Source organism: Chiloscyllium plagiosum, unplaced genomic scaffold (genome assembly GCF_037043375.1).
Source record: "Chiloscyllium plagiosum isolate Xiang-an unplaced genomic scaffold, Cpla_swu_hap1 HiC_scaffold_13, whole genome shotgun sequence".
In the NCBI taxonomy this organism is placed as follows: Eukaryota; Metazoa; Chordata; class Chondrichthyes; order Orectolobiformes; family Hemiscylliidae; genus Chiloscyllium; species Chiloscyllium plagiosum.
Genome location: NW_028270151.1, coordinates 103,849,326 through 103,864,728, shown reverse-complemented (window position 1 = coordinate 103,864,728; position 15,403 = coordinate 103,849,326). Strand labels below are relative to the sequence as shown.

Below are 15,403 nucleotides of genomic sequence, written 5' to 3'. Positions count from 1 at the left end.
ACACAATTGCTGCCTTGCTGATCTTTGAGGGTCTCTATTTTCTCCCTAGTTAGCCTTTTGCTCCTCATGTATTTACAAAAGCCCTTCGGATTATCCTTAACCTATTTTCCAAAGCTATCTCACGTCCCTTTTTTGCCTCCTGATTTTCCTCTTAATTATACTCCTACTGCCTTTATACTCAAAATTTTTTTGGATTGGAATAAATGCAAAACATAACATCCTGACAAAACAAACAAGGGTAGGACTTACACTCAATAAAAGTTGGGCCTTGAGTAGTGATATGGGAACAAAGAGACCGAGGGGTTCACGTCTTTGAAGTCTGTGTTACATGTAGACAGGGTGGTTAAGGTGCTTAGCACACTTACCGTCATTGTTCACACCTTTGAGTTCAGGAGTTGGGACGTTATGTTGAGGATGTACAGGACGTTGGAAAGGCCTCTCCTGGAATACTCTGTCCAGTTCTGGTTGTGCTGTTATAGGAAGGATATTATTAAATTGGAGCAGGTTCAGGAGAGATTTACCTGCATGTTGCTATGAATGGAGGGATTGTGTTCTAAGGAGAGGCTGGGAATTTTTTCACTGGAGTGCAGGAGGTTGAGGGGTGATCTTATTAGAGGTTTATAAAATCAGAAAAAGTGTAGATAAGGTGAATGGACGAGGGAGAGGGGGATTCAAATCTCGGGTGCATTCATTTTGAGAAGAAACGAGAATGATTTGAGAAAAGACATTAGGGTTTTAAAAAAAAAATGTATATGTGTGAAATGATCTTCCAGAGGAAGTGGTAGCTGTGAATACAATTACAATATTTAAAATACATTCAGATAAGTACATAAATAGGAAATATTTGGATGGATGTGGACTAAGCGGAGGCGGGTACAATTAGTTCAGTTTGGAATTATGGTTGGCATAGACTGGTTGGACCACAGGGCCTGTTTCCTTGCTGTATAACATTATGACTCTAATCCTCACTAATTCTAAATTCCTCCATCCTCAACTCTCCCGATCACTGTCACCTCATCCAGCCTCACAACTCTTTCTTATTTATATAATTCCTCTCCAGCCACAGAACGCTCCCTATCTCATGTCCTCCAGTTTCTCAAATCTCTGCGATGTGTGCCTTTCTTTAGTTCCAGCCTTGAGGATGCCCTCATTCACTCTGATTGGTTGGAAGACAAACTGGTACGGCCTGGTCCTCCAGTACGGCCCGCTGCCCCCTATTGGCCTGCGCTGACATCAATCATCGGGGCCCATTGTGAGGTGAGTGGTGGGATTGTGAGGTGGGATCCTCCCTCTCTCTGCCCTGGGATGAGCTACAACATTCACAGTCAATGGGGCAGTATCACAGAGCACAGGGGCTGGGGCTATTCAGCCCATTTGGGCTGTACCCTCTCCCTCTGGAGATGCTGCTAATCTGTCCCAATTCCCTTCCCATTTGCCCATAGCCCCCCAAATCTTCCCTTAAAAAGTAAAATTCCAAATCTGTTTATGAATAACTGCTGAGTCTGTGTCCAGCTGCCATTCAGACTGTTCCAGATACTCAGAACTTACTGAATAAAATAATGTTCACATTATTTGCCAATTACCTGAAAATTGTTACTAAAAATGTGACATTGTTAACATTTCCACTCTCTCTGCAGATTCGATATCCTCGAACCAAATCTGCACCTGATCAAAATCACTGCTTAACCTTCTCAGCTCCAAGGACAATTATCTGTGCTTCTGCTAGCTCTCCACAAAAGAGGAAGACATCTTATTTTCATTTATTAGTGTCATAGAGATGTACAGAAACAGACCTTTGGTCCAATTTTTCCATGCCAAATAGGAATCCTCAACAAATGGAGCCCCATTTGCCAGCTATTGGTCCGTATCATTGGAAACTCTTCCTCTTCATGTACCCAATCGGATGCCTTTCAAATGTTGTAACTGTATCAGCCTCCACTATTTCATCTGGCAGCTCATTCCACACATACACCACACACAGCTTGAAAACTTTGCCCCTTAGATCCGTTTTTAATCTTTGCCCTCTCAACCTAAGCCCATGTGATCTTATTTTGATCCCACCTAACTGGGGGAAAAGACCCTGGCTGTTCACCTTATCCATGCCCTTCATGATTTTATAAATCTCCATGAAGTCACCTCCCAGTCTTTGACTCTCCAGGGAAATTAACCCTGGCCTATTCAGCCTCTCCCTGTAGTCCAAATCCTCCAACCCTAGCAAAGTCTTTGTAAATCTTGTCTGAACTCTTTCAAGATTCACAACATCCTTTCCAGAACAGGGAATTTCGAACTTCAAACAGAATTCCTGAAATGGCTTAATCAATGTCCTGTCCAACCACAATTTGACATCTCAGCTTCTGTACTCGATGCAGTGACCAATAAATATAAGCATACCAAACCCCACCTTCACTAGTCTGCCTACCTGCGACTCTACTTTCAAGGAACAATGAACCTGCACTCCATGGTGTCTATGTTCAGCAACATTCCCAAGGACTTTACCATTAAGTGTACAAGTCCTGCTCTGATTTGTCTTTCCAAAATCCAACAGCTTACATTTGTCTAAATTGAACCCAGTCTGCCATTCCTCGCTCCAATGGCCCATCTGGTCAAGATACTGTTGCATTCTGAACTTGTCCACTTCTTCATTGTCCACTACACCTCCAATTTTGGTGTCTTCTGTAAACCCACTGACCATATCTCATATATTCACATCCAAGTCATTTATTTAAGGACCCAATATCCATTCCTGCAGGACAATGCTGCTCACAGACCTCCAGTCCGCAAAGCAACCCTCCATCACCACCCTCTGCCTCCTCCCTTCAAGCCAGTTTTGTATCCAAATGGCTCGTTCTCCCGCCATTTCATGTTGTTATCTAACCTTGCTAACCAGTCTGCTTTGTGGAACATCGTTCATTGTCCACATAGACAACGTCCACAGTCTGCCTTCATCAATCATCTTTGTCACATCTTCAAAAAAAACTCAATCAAGTTAGAGAGAGAGAATTTCCCACACACAAAGCCATGTTAACTATCCCTAATCAATCCTCGTCTTTCCAAATACATGTAAATCCTGTCCCTCAGAATCCCTTCCAACAACTTACCTACCACTGACGTTAGGCTGACTGTTCTCTTGTTCCCTAGCCTTTCCTTACCACCTTTTTTAAATAATGGCCACCCATCTTCCAGCATCTTACCTGTCACAAACAATGATATAAATACCTCAGGGAGGGGCACTGCCATCATCTTCCTAGCTTTCCACAAATTTCTGGGATACACCTGATCAGGTCCCAGGGATTTATCAACCTTGCTACTGTTTAAGACATCCACTATTTCCTCCTCTGTAATCTAGGCACTTTTCAAGTTATCACTATTTATTTCTCCAAACTCCCTAGAATAGAATAGCATAGTATTTCTCCCACTTCCTGTTGTTCCATAGATGGCCTTGTTGATCTTTAAGGGGTTCTATTCTGTGTCTAGTTATTATTTTATCCTTAATGTATTTGTAGAATCTCTTTGGATTCTCCTTAAACTATTTCCTAGAGATATTTCAAGTTCCCTTTTTGCTCTCCTGATTACCCTCGAGTAAATTCCTGTAAAAACGTGATTCTGTCCTCCCAATTCCTCCGCCTCTGCCATATCTGCTCCCAGCAGAAGCAATTCCACTCCAGGACATCCCAGAAAGGTTTCCTCTTTCAAGGACCGCATTTCCCTCCCACTTGATCAACAATGCAATACAACGCATATCCTCCACTTCCTGTACCTCCGCCTTCCCCCCACCCCTCCAACCACAATAAGAATATAATCCCCCGGTCCTCACCTGCCACCCACTAATCGCCATTAATCTCTGCTATGTCCGCTACCTACAGTCAGACCCCACCACCAGGGATATATCTCCCTCCCCAGCCCTTTCGCAGAGACCATGGGATCTTTGGTGCTGATGTGCTGCCCTACGGATACCTCAGTCACTCACCCTGCCAAATGGCCTCGTGAGATTATCACTAGATGGATAATCCAGACACCCAGATAACGTTCTGGGGCCCAGGGTTTGGATCCCGTCACGGCAGAGAGTGGAATATGAATTCAATAAAAATTTGGAATTAAGAATCTATTAAAGACCATGAATCCATTGTTGATTACTGCGAAAAAAAACCTCATCAGATTCGCTAATATCCTTCAGGGAAGGAATCTGCCATCCTTACCTGGTTTGGCCTACATATGACTCCAGACCCACAGCAATGTGGTTGACTCTTTACTGCCCTTTGGGCCCAGCCAGTGACACCCTCATCCTGTGAATGAATAACAAAGAAGGTCAAGTCTTGTACACAACTATTCTTACAGAGAAGTCATCTCTTTGTAAATTTGCTTCTCAACTCCCTGCTGACTATTGGGGAAGTGGGGGGTCAATCGTACCATCCCAATAAGGAGATCATCCCTTTCTTATTTCTCAGCTCCACCTGTATAACTTGCCTCGATGTACTCCCAGGAATACCCTCTTGAAGCCCAGCTGTAATGTTATCCCTAATCAAAAATACCACTCCCCCTGCTCTGTTGCCCCCTTTCTATCTTTGCTATAGCATCTAAACACTGGAACATTAAGCTGCTGGTCCTCTCCATCATGAACTCATACCTCTGTAATTGCTATAATATCCCAGTGCGATGTTCAAAACCATACCCTGAGCTCCTCTGCCCAACCTACCGGGCCTCCTGCATTGAAATAAATGCAGTGTAACTGCTCATTCGGTGCCTTGCCCTTGTCTGCCTTGACTGTTTGACGTCTGAACTGTACCAGCGTCAGACTTAGCTCTTCCTCACTCTCTCTCTGGGTTTACCCACATTCCTTCACTGGTTTAATGCCTCCTGAATAACACGAGCAACTGTTCCCTTCCAGTGCAGGTACAATCCATCCTTCTGATGGAGGTCAATTCTATCCCACAAGAGACTCCAAGGATCCAACAATGTGAACTCTTCTATTCCTATGTCATTGATACAAATAAACAACAGCCTCCCCTCAAAATGGTTATTCTCCCCTTTAAGAATATTCTGCTCCCTCTCTGAGACATCCTTATACAAAAATTACACATTCGAATAATAAACCTTACACTCAGCAAATCATCATAAAAGGATTACATGACACATTGAAAGTTTGGGGAGACCTTTTGAGAGAATGCGATGATTCAAAGGAGAATTTTTAAGCAGCAAATGGGATTGATCTGGAACACAATACTCACACACACAATGCGAATATCCAGGTCCTGATATACTGAGTAATTCAATCAGAGTTTAGCAGAATATTTACTGAGATTACCATCTGAATGTCCACCTGTAATATCCTGTAATACAAGTTTATAAAATCTGTCACTCTCAGTTCAAGTTAGAAACCCACACCATCCCCTCCTTGTGGCCCAGGATTACTGTACATATTACCCTTGAGGACATCAGCAGTCAACTCAGGGGGAAATCTGTGGGTTTCTGGGAAATTGCAACTTGAGATCTCATGTGACTGAACACAGCAGTTCTTTGACACATTGGAGAAAATGATCCAAGCGTCAGTGAGATATGGGGAACAAGAATTACTTTCTTTTCTTTCATTCCGTGCTGCTGCTCTGCCTCATCAATAAGACATGGGTGTGAAAGGCTAATGCCTAACGATGGGCAAGTTGTCTCCATCCTGACCAATGGGGAGGAAGATCCTCTCAATAACTCCAAAGCGTATCCCTATAAAGATAGCAACTCTGTCTGCTTCCCACTGCCCAGTGCTCCCAGTAAATGTTTGGAAGAATGGGAAGGGGGGGGATATCTCCTAGAAAAGGCATAACTGTAAAGGTCTAAGAGAATTATGAAAAGAGAGAGATGTACAGGAGAAGGGGGCAACAAGTTGCCAGACAGGGCGTAACTTGGGAAAATGGGAAGTTGGTCATTTTGGAGGAGATAATAAAAGAACAAAGTATTATTTAAATGGTGGAAACTATAGAAAGCTGCACAACAAAGGGACCAGGGTTAATTGTTCAGGAAACACAGAAAGCTACCACATAGTTACAACAGGGAATCAGGAAGGGGAATCGAATGTTTTGTTTCAAAGGTTTTCAGTATGAGAGTTTGGAGTATATACCTGAGAGTAACGTGTGGAAGTGCTGGTGAGACCACCATATCTGCAGTAACGAGAGCAGTTTTCGTCGCTTTAGATAAGGAAATGTGTCACTTTATTGGAGGAATTTCAGGGAAGATTCAATGAGATGATCCCTGGTTTGGAGGGATTATCTTTTAAATAAAGGCTGAAAAGGTTGGGACTCTACTCACTGGATTTTGGAGAAAGAGAAGTGATCTCATTGAGACAGTTGGGATTCTTCAGGGGTTTGACAGGATAAATACAGAGAGGATATGTCTGAGGGTAAATACTGAGAGGGGAGTCTGAAACCAGATTCTGAGTCACAGAATCAAGGGTTCTGCTTTGGATTCAGGCTTAAGGTGACACAGACGTGGGTAAGGGGTTTCAGTAGCAATGGAGCTGGGGTGAGGTGGAGAAAAGCAACGTTTAAGAGATTGGAATTCCTGGTGTTGTGATTGTGTGGATGTCTGATCAGAAGGTCACCTTGGGGTCAGATATAACAGCAATATTGTGAAGAATGTTGTTCTGTCTCAGAGAGTTCCCAGTGGGAGGGAGGGGCTCAGCAGAAAGGTAAAGGTAAGGCAATGGGTTTAACCGTGACAATGTTTCATTGGAGGAAATTGCAGCTAATCGAGTAGTGGGAATGTGATAAGCAGTTTAATAACTGAGTAACAGTGGAGTAATGGAGAGGGATGATGGGGAGGGAGAGCTGGGCATCGTCAGTGTACATGTCAAACCTAACACAGTGTTTTTGGACGATATCACCTCCTGGCAGTATGTACGTGAGATACAGGAGAGACCAAGGATAGATCGTTGAGGGACACCAAATGCAAGGAATTCAGAAAGGAAAGGGAGAGTGGAGATGGAGCAGGATTTTCCAACAACGGTGAGGTCAAATATTAGTTTTTCACAGAATGGGAGAGAAGGACATAACCAGAAAAGACCAACAGACAGAACAAGGAACAATATCTATGAATTGGCGAGGGGGAGTAATGAGGTGGCAGCGGAGGAAAGAGAGTTGGAAAATGAATTTAGCGAGATTAGGGTAAAGGGTCAAAGTGAGCTCTGATAAGGCTTGACAAGAGACTGGAGAAAGATGTAGGTTTAGGACAAAAACCAGGAACACCACGTGAGGCAGTTTGGCTCAGTGGGCTAGTGGGAGGGAGAGAAGCAGCAGATCGGATTATCTGAGTCTTAGTGACAGAGAAACTCCATGTGCTCCTCACTCGTTGTTGGAGGGAAGGATAGAGGAGACAGGATGATGGACAGTGTTTTACAAAGAAACAAAACCAGGGTTAGTGATATTTAAAATGAGTGAACAAACCTGATGTAGCTTTTATCCAGATTATTAAAACAAACGACTGAAGTCCTGGTTCGAATCCCATCTTGGCAGATGGTGGAATCTGAATTCAAGAAAAAAAAACGTATTAAGAGTCTCCTGATCTCCACAAAACCATTATCAATGGCGAAAAAAATCCTGCCAACCTGACAGCGGCCCAGCCAGCTACTCACTGTACTAATCATTGCAAAGTCTCAACACAGGAATGAAACTGGATGGACCACTCGGCATCTAAGAAGGCACCATTTAATACAACCACAGATTCAGCCCTCTCAGTGGTGCAACGTCCTCCTCACTAACATATGGTTTATGATGCCATAATGTGCAGAGCTGTCTCACAGACTAGTCAAGGAACAGCCTGACATAGTCATACTCACGGAATCATCCCTTACAAACATTGACCGGACACCACCATCACCATATCTAGATATTGAGAGTGTGGTGCTGGAAAAACACAACAGTCAGGCAGCATCCGAGGAGCAGGAGAATCGACGTTTGGAGCCTAAGCCCTTCATCAGCCTGACCTGCTGTGCTTTTCCAGCACCAGACTCTTGACTCTGATCTCCAGCATCTGCAGTCTTCACTTTCTCCTGAAATCTCTGGATATGTCCTGTCCCACCGGCAGGACAGAGCAGGCAGAGGTGGTGGCACAGTGGCGTACAGACAGGGAGGATTTGCCCTAGGAGTACACAGCATTGGCTCCGGAGACCAGGATGTCTCATGGCTCCTGCTGATTACCATGTACTGTACTGGCTGATGACTCACTTCTCCTTCACGTTGAACAACATTGGGAGGAAGCACTCAGGCAATAAAATGGTGTCAAACGTACTCTGGGTACAGGATTTCAATGTCCACAATCGAGACTAGCTCTGCAACAGAATTACTGACTGAGCTGGCCAGGTCCTAAAGGACATTGCTGCTCAACTGAGTCTGCAGCGGGTGGTGAGGGAACCAACAAGAGGGAAAAACATACTTGATCTCATTGTTATGAATTGACCAGCTGCAGATACATCTGGCCATGACAGTATCAGTACGAGCGACCATCACATATTTCCTTTGGAGACAAAGTCTTGCTTTAAAGTTGAGAAAAACCTCCATTGTGTTGAGTGACACTATCACCGTTCTAATGGGGACAGACTTTGAACAGATGTAGGATCTCAAACTGGGTATCTCTGAGGCACTGTGGGACATCAACAGCAGCAGAACTGTACTCCAGAACAATCAGTAATCGCATGGGTTTGTAAATCCCGGTCTCACCCATCACAATGGACAGGAAAGGAGGGCATGCCATGAGCAGCACCAGGCAGACTTAAAACTGAAGTGCCAACCTGGTGAAGCTATCAAACGGAACTACTTGCATATCAAACAGCATCAGCAGCAAGCAACAGAGCTAAGTGATTCTACATCCAATGGATCAGATCGGAACTCTGCAGTTCTGCCACACCCAGTTGTGAACAGTGATGGACAATTAAACAACTCACTGGAGGAAACATCACAGATATCCCCACCTTTACTGATGGAGGGGTCTCACACACTCATGCATCAGATAAGAAGACAGCATTTGCAGCAATCTTCAGCCAGAAGTGCAAAGTGGGATGATCCATCTCAGCCTTCTCCAGTGGTTTCGAACATCACAGATGTGAGTTTTAAGCCAGTTCGATTCAGTTTGAATAACATCAAGAAATGGTAAAGTAGTGCAAAGGCTACGGGCCCTGCCAACATTCTGGCAATAATACTGATGGCTTGTGCTCCAGAACTTGCCACCCACCAAGCCAAGTACCGCTCCAGCACTAGCATCTTCCGACAATGTGGAACATTGCCCAGGGATGTTCAAAACAAAAACACTGGGAAATCCAACCCAGCCAATTTCCCTCTATCAATCCACACTCGATCAGCTGTAAAGTGATGGAAGATGTCATCAACAGGGCTACCAAGCAGCAGCTGCTCCGCAACAGCCAGCTGAGCGACACTCATTTTAGGCACCACCAGGGCCACTCAGCTCCCGATTGTGTTACCGCCCTGATTCACATTCTGGCAACCAGCTGTATCCCAGAGGTGAGGTGAGAGTGACAGCTCAGTCCCACTCCAAGACCACTAATTCTAGCTGATTCCACCCTCCTCTCAGCTCATATACTGAAACTCTCATCCATCGTGTGTTATCTCCAGACTTTGTTTTCCAAACACACTCAGGGCCAGCTTCCCACATTCAACCTCCCTGTAATCTCAAGAAAGTCTTAATCGGTGCTTGTTGATTCATCAAAAGACTCCTAATTATAATCAACAGCATGCAGCTATAGAAATGTACACCAAGGAAACAGACCCTTCAGTTCAACCTGTCCATGCCGACCAGATACCCCAACCCAATCTAGTCTCACCTGCCAGCAGCTGGCCAATATCCCTCAATTTAAAATTCTCACACTTGATTTAATTCCTGGCTGTGATAATCCCTAGCTCCCTGAACCACACACACTTTGAGATCTTGACAACCCATTTTCTTCGAGACTCCCAACCATTTGTTAACTCATTACTTCACCTGTGTGGCTATTTCTACAGTTGCTGAAGCAGCATGATCTGAAATTCGCAGCCAAAACCTCACAGGTCTGCTTTCCATCTTTAAGACATCCCTCAAAACCTGCTTTTTGGCAATGCTTTTGGTCACCTGACCTAATATCTCCATCTCTGGCCTTATGTCTAAAGTTCTCAATAGTATTTTTGTGAAATTATAAGCATGATAATAAAAATACGAACTGTTGTTGATTTGGACATTATTCATTCAGCAATAGTGATGATCTGAAAATAACCTATAGTGCCACTTACCCAACCACACTGTGAGAGCACCTTCACCACACAAACTGCAGCTGTACAAGAAAGTCAAACAGCACCCTCTCCACAAGCAACAGGGCTTTGGCATTGATCACTGGTATCTGTGGAAGGAGAAACACAGTTGATGTTTCAGGGAGTGCAAAATGCATTACAGGGAATGAAAATGGTGCAGAATTTGATAGTCAGAAATGGAAGGAAAATACACTTGCTTATTGGAAAAAAGAATTCATGACTGTCAAAAATAGTCTAGAAAATAATCTGATAACAGAGCAGTACTTTGTAAAAAACTCATTTACAAAGGGTCTATAAAAGTAATAATACAGTCGTAAACAGACCAAAAATACACCCATGGTTCGAGACTGAGGAAGCTAGATATTGACAAAGTGGTTATGAGGGAGCCCGGGGTGAATCAGAGCAGTTTTGCCTGCTATGATCCCAATGACGCTATACCAGAGAAAGTCTGCACATGCGCCTGGCTGCACCTTGCCCCCTACAAAGATGGCGGCGGTGCACGTGTCCAGTGAATCATTGTCCCGAATAAAGATGGCGGCGCTCACTCAGGCCTGCAGCCGCGCTGAGGCCATTCCTCATTTACTGCAAACACGGGACTGGGACGTTCAAATTTGTGTTTTCCGACGTGCACAATTTGTTTGTAAAACCTCTCTGCTCATAGCAACACAGTTTTTCTCCCGTTTCCTTGTTTATTTCTTTCCTTACCGTATCCTTTCTCTCCATAACTTCCCGAGCATTCATTACAGCGACTCTGCGCCGCGCGTGAGGGTGATCACATGGTTTAGTTTAGCTCCGCCCTTCATTCACTTTGATTGGTTGGAGGACCAACCGCCCGCTAGGTCCTCCAGCTCCGCCCACCGTCCTTTCATTGGTCCGGTGCTGACATCAATCACCCGGGGTTCCTTTGTTGGCTAGAGCATGCGCAGTGTGTCCTGCTTTAGCTGATATGTTGGGTAATGTGATGGGAGAGTTTGCTGAGGGTAAGAATTCCCTTTGTGTGAGCTCTGCAGTAGATTTCCTTTATTCATGGAGGGAATTGCCTTCCTAGTCATGACTGAATAGCTATGATTGATGAATCAATGCTACCTGAATCAGTACATAAACACCCCATTTTCTCTCCTTTTCACAACATCTGAGATCTTTAGCACATTGTATTCTTTGGAAACAAAAAAAAAGCATGAAATAGAGCCTCAAGGAATCGGAGCAGGAGTAGGGCATTCATCACCTTCAGCTTGTTCCCCCATTCTATCAGATCATGGCTGGGCCAACCCAGACCTCAACACCTCTTTTATGCTTGATCTGCATAGCCCTCAACTGCTCAATATTTCAAAAATCTATCTGCCCTCTTTTAAAATAATTTGTGATTGAATCATAGATTCCCTACTGTGTGGAAACAAACAGGCTCTTCAGCCCAACAAGCCAGAACAACCCTCCAAAGAGGAACCCAACCATTCCCCTCCCACATTTAATTTTCACAAAAGTTTGGGCGAGAAAATTCTAGCCATTCACTGAGAGAAAAAATTTTGTACTTTTTCTAAAATGCATGTTCCCTTATGTAATGTCCCCTGGTTTGAGACTTCACTGGTGCTGGAAGATCTAGTCAACATCCACCCTGTCAAACTCATCAGAATCTTGTTTCCATAAGATCACCCCTGCTTATCTATTCTTGATAGGTGAACCCTTTTGTCCTCAAAGCAGCTAAGTGAATCTTTTTTTGAATGGTCTCTGATGTTGGTTTATCCTTTATTAAATATGGGAACTAACATTGTATACAGTACTTCAAGTGAGGACTCAACAACAGCAAGTGTGGTTAACCAATCCTCAGTCCATGCTAATACATTACCGTGATACCATGAGCTCCTAAATTGTGCAATTAACTTTTATGTAGCACCTTATCATTTGCATTTTTAAAATCCAAATACAGAACATCATTGGATTGCCCTTTATCAGCTCTGCTTGTTATCTCCTCAATGAACTGTCGTAAATTTGTCAAATATAGTTTCTCTTCCACAAAACCCAATCTACCATGTTTAATGATAAGCTTTTCTAAATGTCCTGCAATTTCTTACTTTAATATTCTGTAGATTCTTTCAGTAGATTTGCCAAGTATGATTCCACTCTCATAAATCCATGCAGACTCTGTCCAATCCTGTAACTGTTCAGTAAGAAACTTGACTGTACTCCAATATAGTTAGTAAATGTATCTGTATTTATTTTTAAAAATTGATTACTTATAAATGCTGGACCCATGCAATATCAATGAATTAGTGACTCTGAATTGGGGTTAGAATTTTTTTTTTTGTTAATTCCTTTTTGTACTGTGTTATGCAGACAGCACCAAGTGATCACTCTTAATTGTGAGTAACTTTAAAAATAATATATGTTAAAAATGAAATCCGAAAATGCTGCCTCATTATTGTGCAAGGAGGATTTTGCATTCAATAATTTGCAGATAAAATTGAACAGATTTTTGCTGCAATTTGGCCAGACTGCAGGTTACACCAAAGTGGCAACCCTGTTGTCAAATTCTTACTTGACACTGCCCAAGGCGATACTGATGGGACTTCACTTTGCCATTCTTGTTCACCAGCTTTATTTCCAGGTTTAATTCTATAATCATTCTAGAGCTTGTAATTTTAGACAACTTCTCCTTTTGGTACATATGTAAATATCATACTGAAATGTTGCATTGATTGGTACAAAATCTGAAATTAGTCTCTATTCTGATAGTAACATGCTCTGACCCTTCTACATATGTATTGGCATAAGTCTATGCCAGTTATTTTTCTGAAGCCTGTGATTCCTGATGAAGGGCTTATGCCCGAAACATCAAGTCTCCTGCTTCTCGGATGTTGCCTGACCTGCTGTGCTTTTCCAGCATGACAGTTTTCGTCTCTGATGTCCAGCTTCTTTGAGTAGATTAAACCAAGAATAAGTTTTGTTGATCACAGTGCAATAGGAACCAATTCATGAAATTCAGATATCTCACATTTACCTTAACTGTGTGAAGGCTAAGACATTACTAAATTATTGTCAGTAATTGAAATTGTGCTGACAAACTTGTGCAGTATCAGTGCCTCACCTTTCGAGTGTTCCCAGATAACACTCAGCTGCAGTATTTTGTTTTGTGCTCAGCTATATGTTGTTCTCACTTGTTTCTTTGTGAAAGATTACAAAATTAACTTGGATGAATGAACTTATGATTTCTTAAACCAATGTTGGGAGAAAAAAAATGTCAGTATTTCAAGTGCTGATAAAGTAAAATAAACTGATAATCAGTAGAAAGGGTTTAAGATGGATATGGAACAAATGCTGGCAAATGGGACTAGATTAATTTTGGATATCTGGTCAGCATGTGCAAGTTGGACTGAAGGGTCTGATTTTGTGTTGTACAACTGTGACTTCATTCTCTCAGTTATTCAAGAAGTTGAATACTTCGAGGAGGAAAAGGAGAATTTATTCAGAGAATGCACTTAAAATGATGATTGAGGTATATCAAACTCACATTATTTCATGACCTTTTCCTCTGGGTTCTTCAATGAACAAACTTGTTTTATTATCTGAATAACTATGTATCATGTGATTTGTTTCACACAAAATATTTCGTCAGGATCTGGTGAACTATTAAGAAGTGTTCATGTTTAAAATTTAGGCAGCGTGATTGTTAAGCAAGAAAAGGTTAGTGTTTTACTCCCACTGAATCATTGCTCTATATAAGGTAACAAGCTTTTTATCTGTTGTGGGCACTGAATATATGGAAGTCAATTCTGAAGGAAAAAAATCCTCGTCAGTAATGTTCCCACATTTGTGGAGTAATTGCTTCTGGTCACTCTTCAGGCAATAGAGGCTCGGAAAGAAATGAGTTGGCCAAAGTTAGCCACATCATTTCGATGGACTATGCTCATTGGGGAAACTTGCAGGATCTGTAGAAGGAACATGTGTTTCAGAGTGTATGCAATAAACCTGAACATTGTTATTTTTTCACAGAGCTTGAGACCCGACTGGAGCAGCAATGAAGCTCGTATTGTTTTTTAAATTTCCGAGTTTGCCAAATTATTGTTGGTAAATGCAGGTGACTTTATCAAAACACATTTCACATGTCCCAGCCAGGAATTTGGTCCCAATTCTGTCAGTCCATCCATTCATATGGATAACAGGTATTTTAAATGTGAACACTCCATTTAACTATTTGAATTGAATAATTCAGTGGTTATGTCCTCTTGGATTCTTAATTACTCAATGTGATTTTTTTGCCCCCCCTGAATTTGCCAAGCACTGGGCAGTTCTGGAATATTCCAAATATTTACACTATTGCATTCACACTATTGAAGGCAACCTGGCAGATTTGAATACCATTCAGGTAGTCAACAACAATACATAAGTAACTTTATGAATTGCTTACTGTACACCAACAACACAAGCCAAGTATTAGTGAAACCACAGATTGTTTCCCATGGATTCCCAAATCTAAACAGTGCATTCCAGATGTGCTCACTATCACCATCTGGGAGCAGTCTCCCAAAGTGCTCCCAGAATTTAGAATGCGCATACACTGCCCTCCAAAGCTAAATCTGTTGTCACAGGCTTCACTCTTATTGTATACAATGACATTTATTGTCCAGTTCTTTAATGTGACAATGATTTTACAAACAATTTATAAAATACTTTAAATCCTGAAGAAATGTGATGTCAGCCCTTTGTAAAAGTGAATGGAAAGTGTGATGTTTGCTTGACCTTTGGCTCTATGTATCAGACTGAACTGAACCTTTACCAAGATGTGGGATGTTTCCCACACTCTTTGTTTAAAAAAAGCAAAGATTATGCTCTGAGATTTAAATGTTCAATCAGGTTTAATAAAAATCTTTCCAAAAATTGAGTTTGACTTCAGCTCCTTTAAAGAGACATGCTCTTGGCCTTCAATTTTGTGACATGTGATCATTCTTTGGTAAAAGTGGCTGTGTGCAACACTGCAGGATGTTGTGCTGAAGTGCCTCATTGGGTGGATGAGCTTTATTACTGGTGTAACTTGGCTAATTTTGAGATGGAATGTTACTTTGAGTTAAATCTTGTTTTTAAACTGAGATGTGCTTGTGTAACTCACGTGTGGAAACTATGCTCATGTTTGC

At 42.3% G+C, this 15,403-nt stretch overlaps 1 long non-coding RNA gene across 1 annotated transcript; it reads right to left on the bottom strand.

The window, feature by feature from the left end:
• Positions 1 to 365: 365 nt before the first annotated feature.
• Positions 366 to 10,367, bottom strand: LOC122546329 (uncharacterized). Its single transcript, XR_015759057.1, has 5 exons — positions 10,260 to 10,367; positions 7,428 to 7,506; positions 5,226 to 5,327; positions 4,197 to 4,283; positions 366 to 470 (listed from the first exon to the last, which is right to left on the bottom strand). It is a non-coding gene; the product is annotated as an uncharacterized LOC122546329 (long non-coding RNA).
• Positions 10,368 to 15,403: the final 5,036 nt, after the last annotated feature.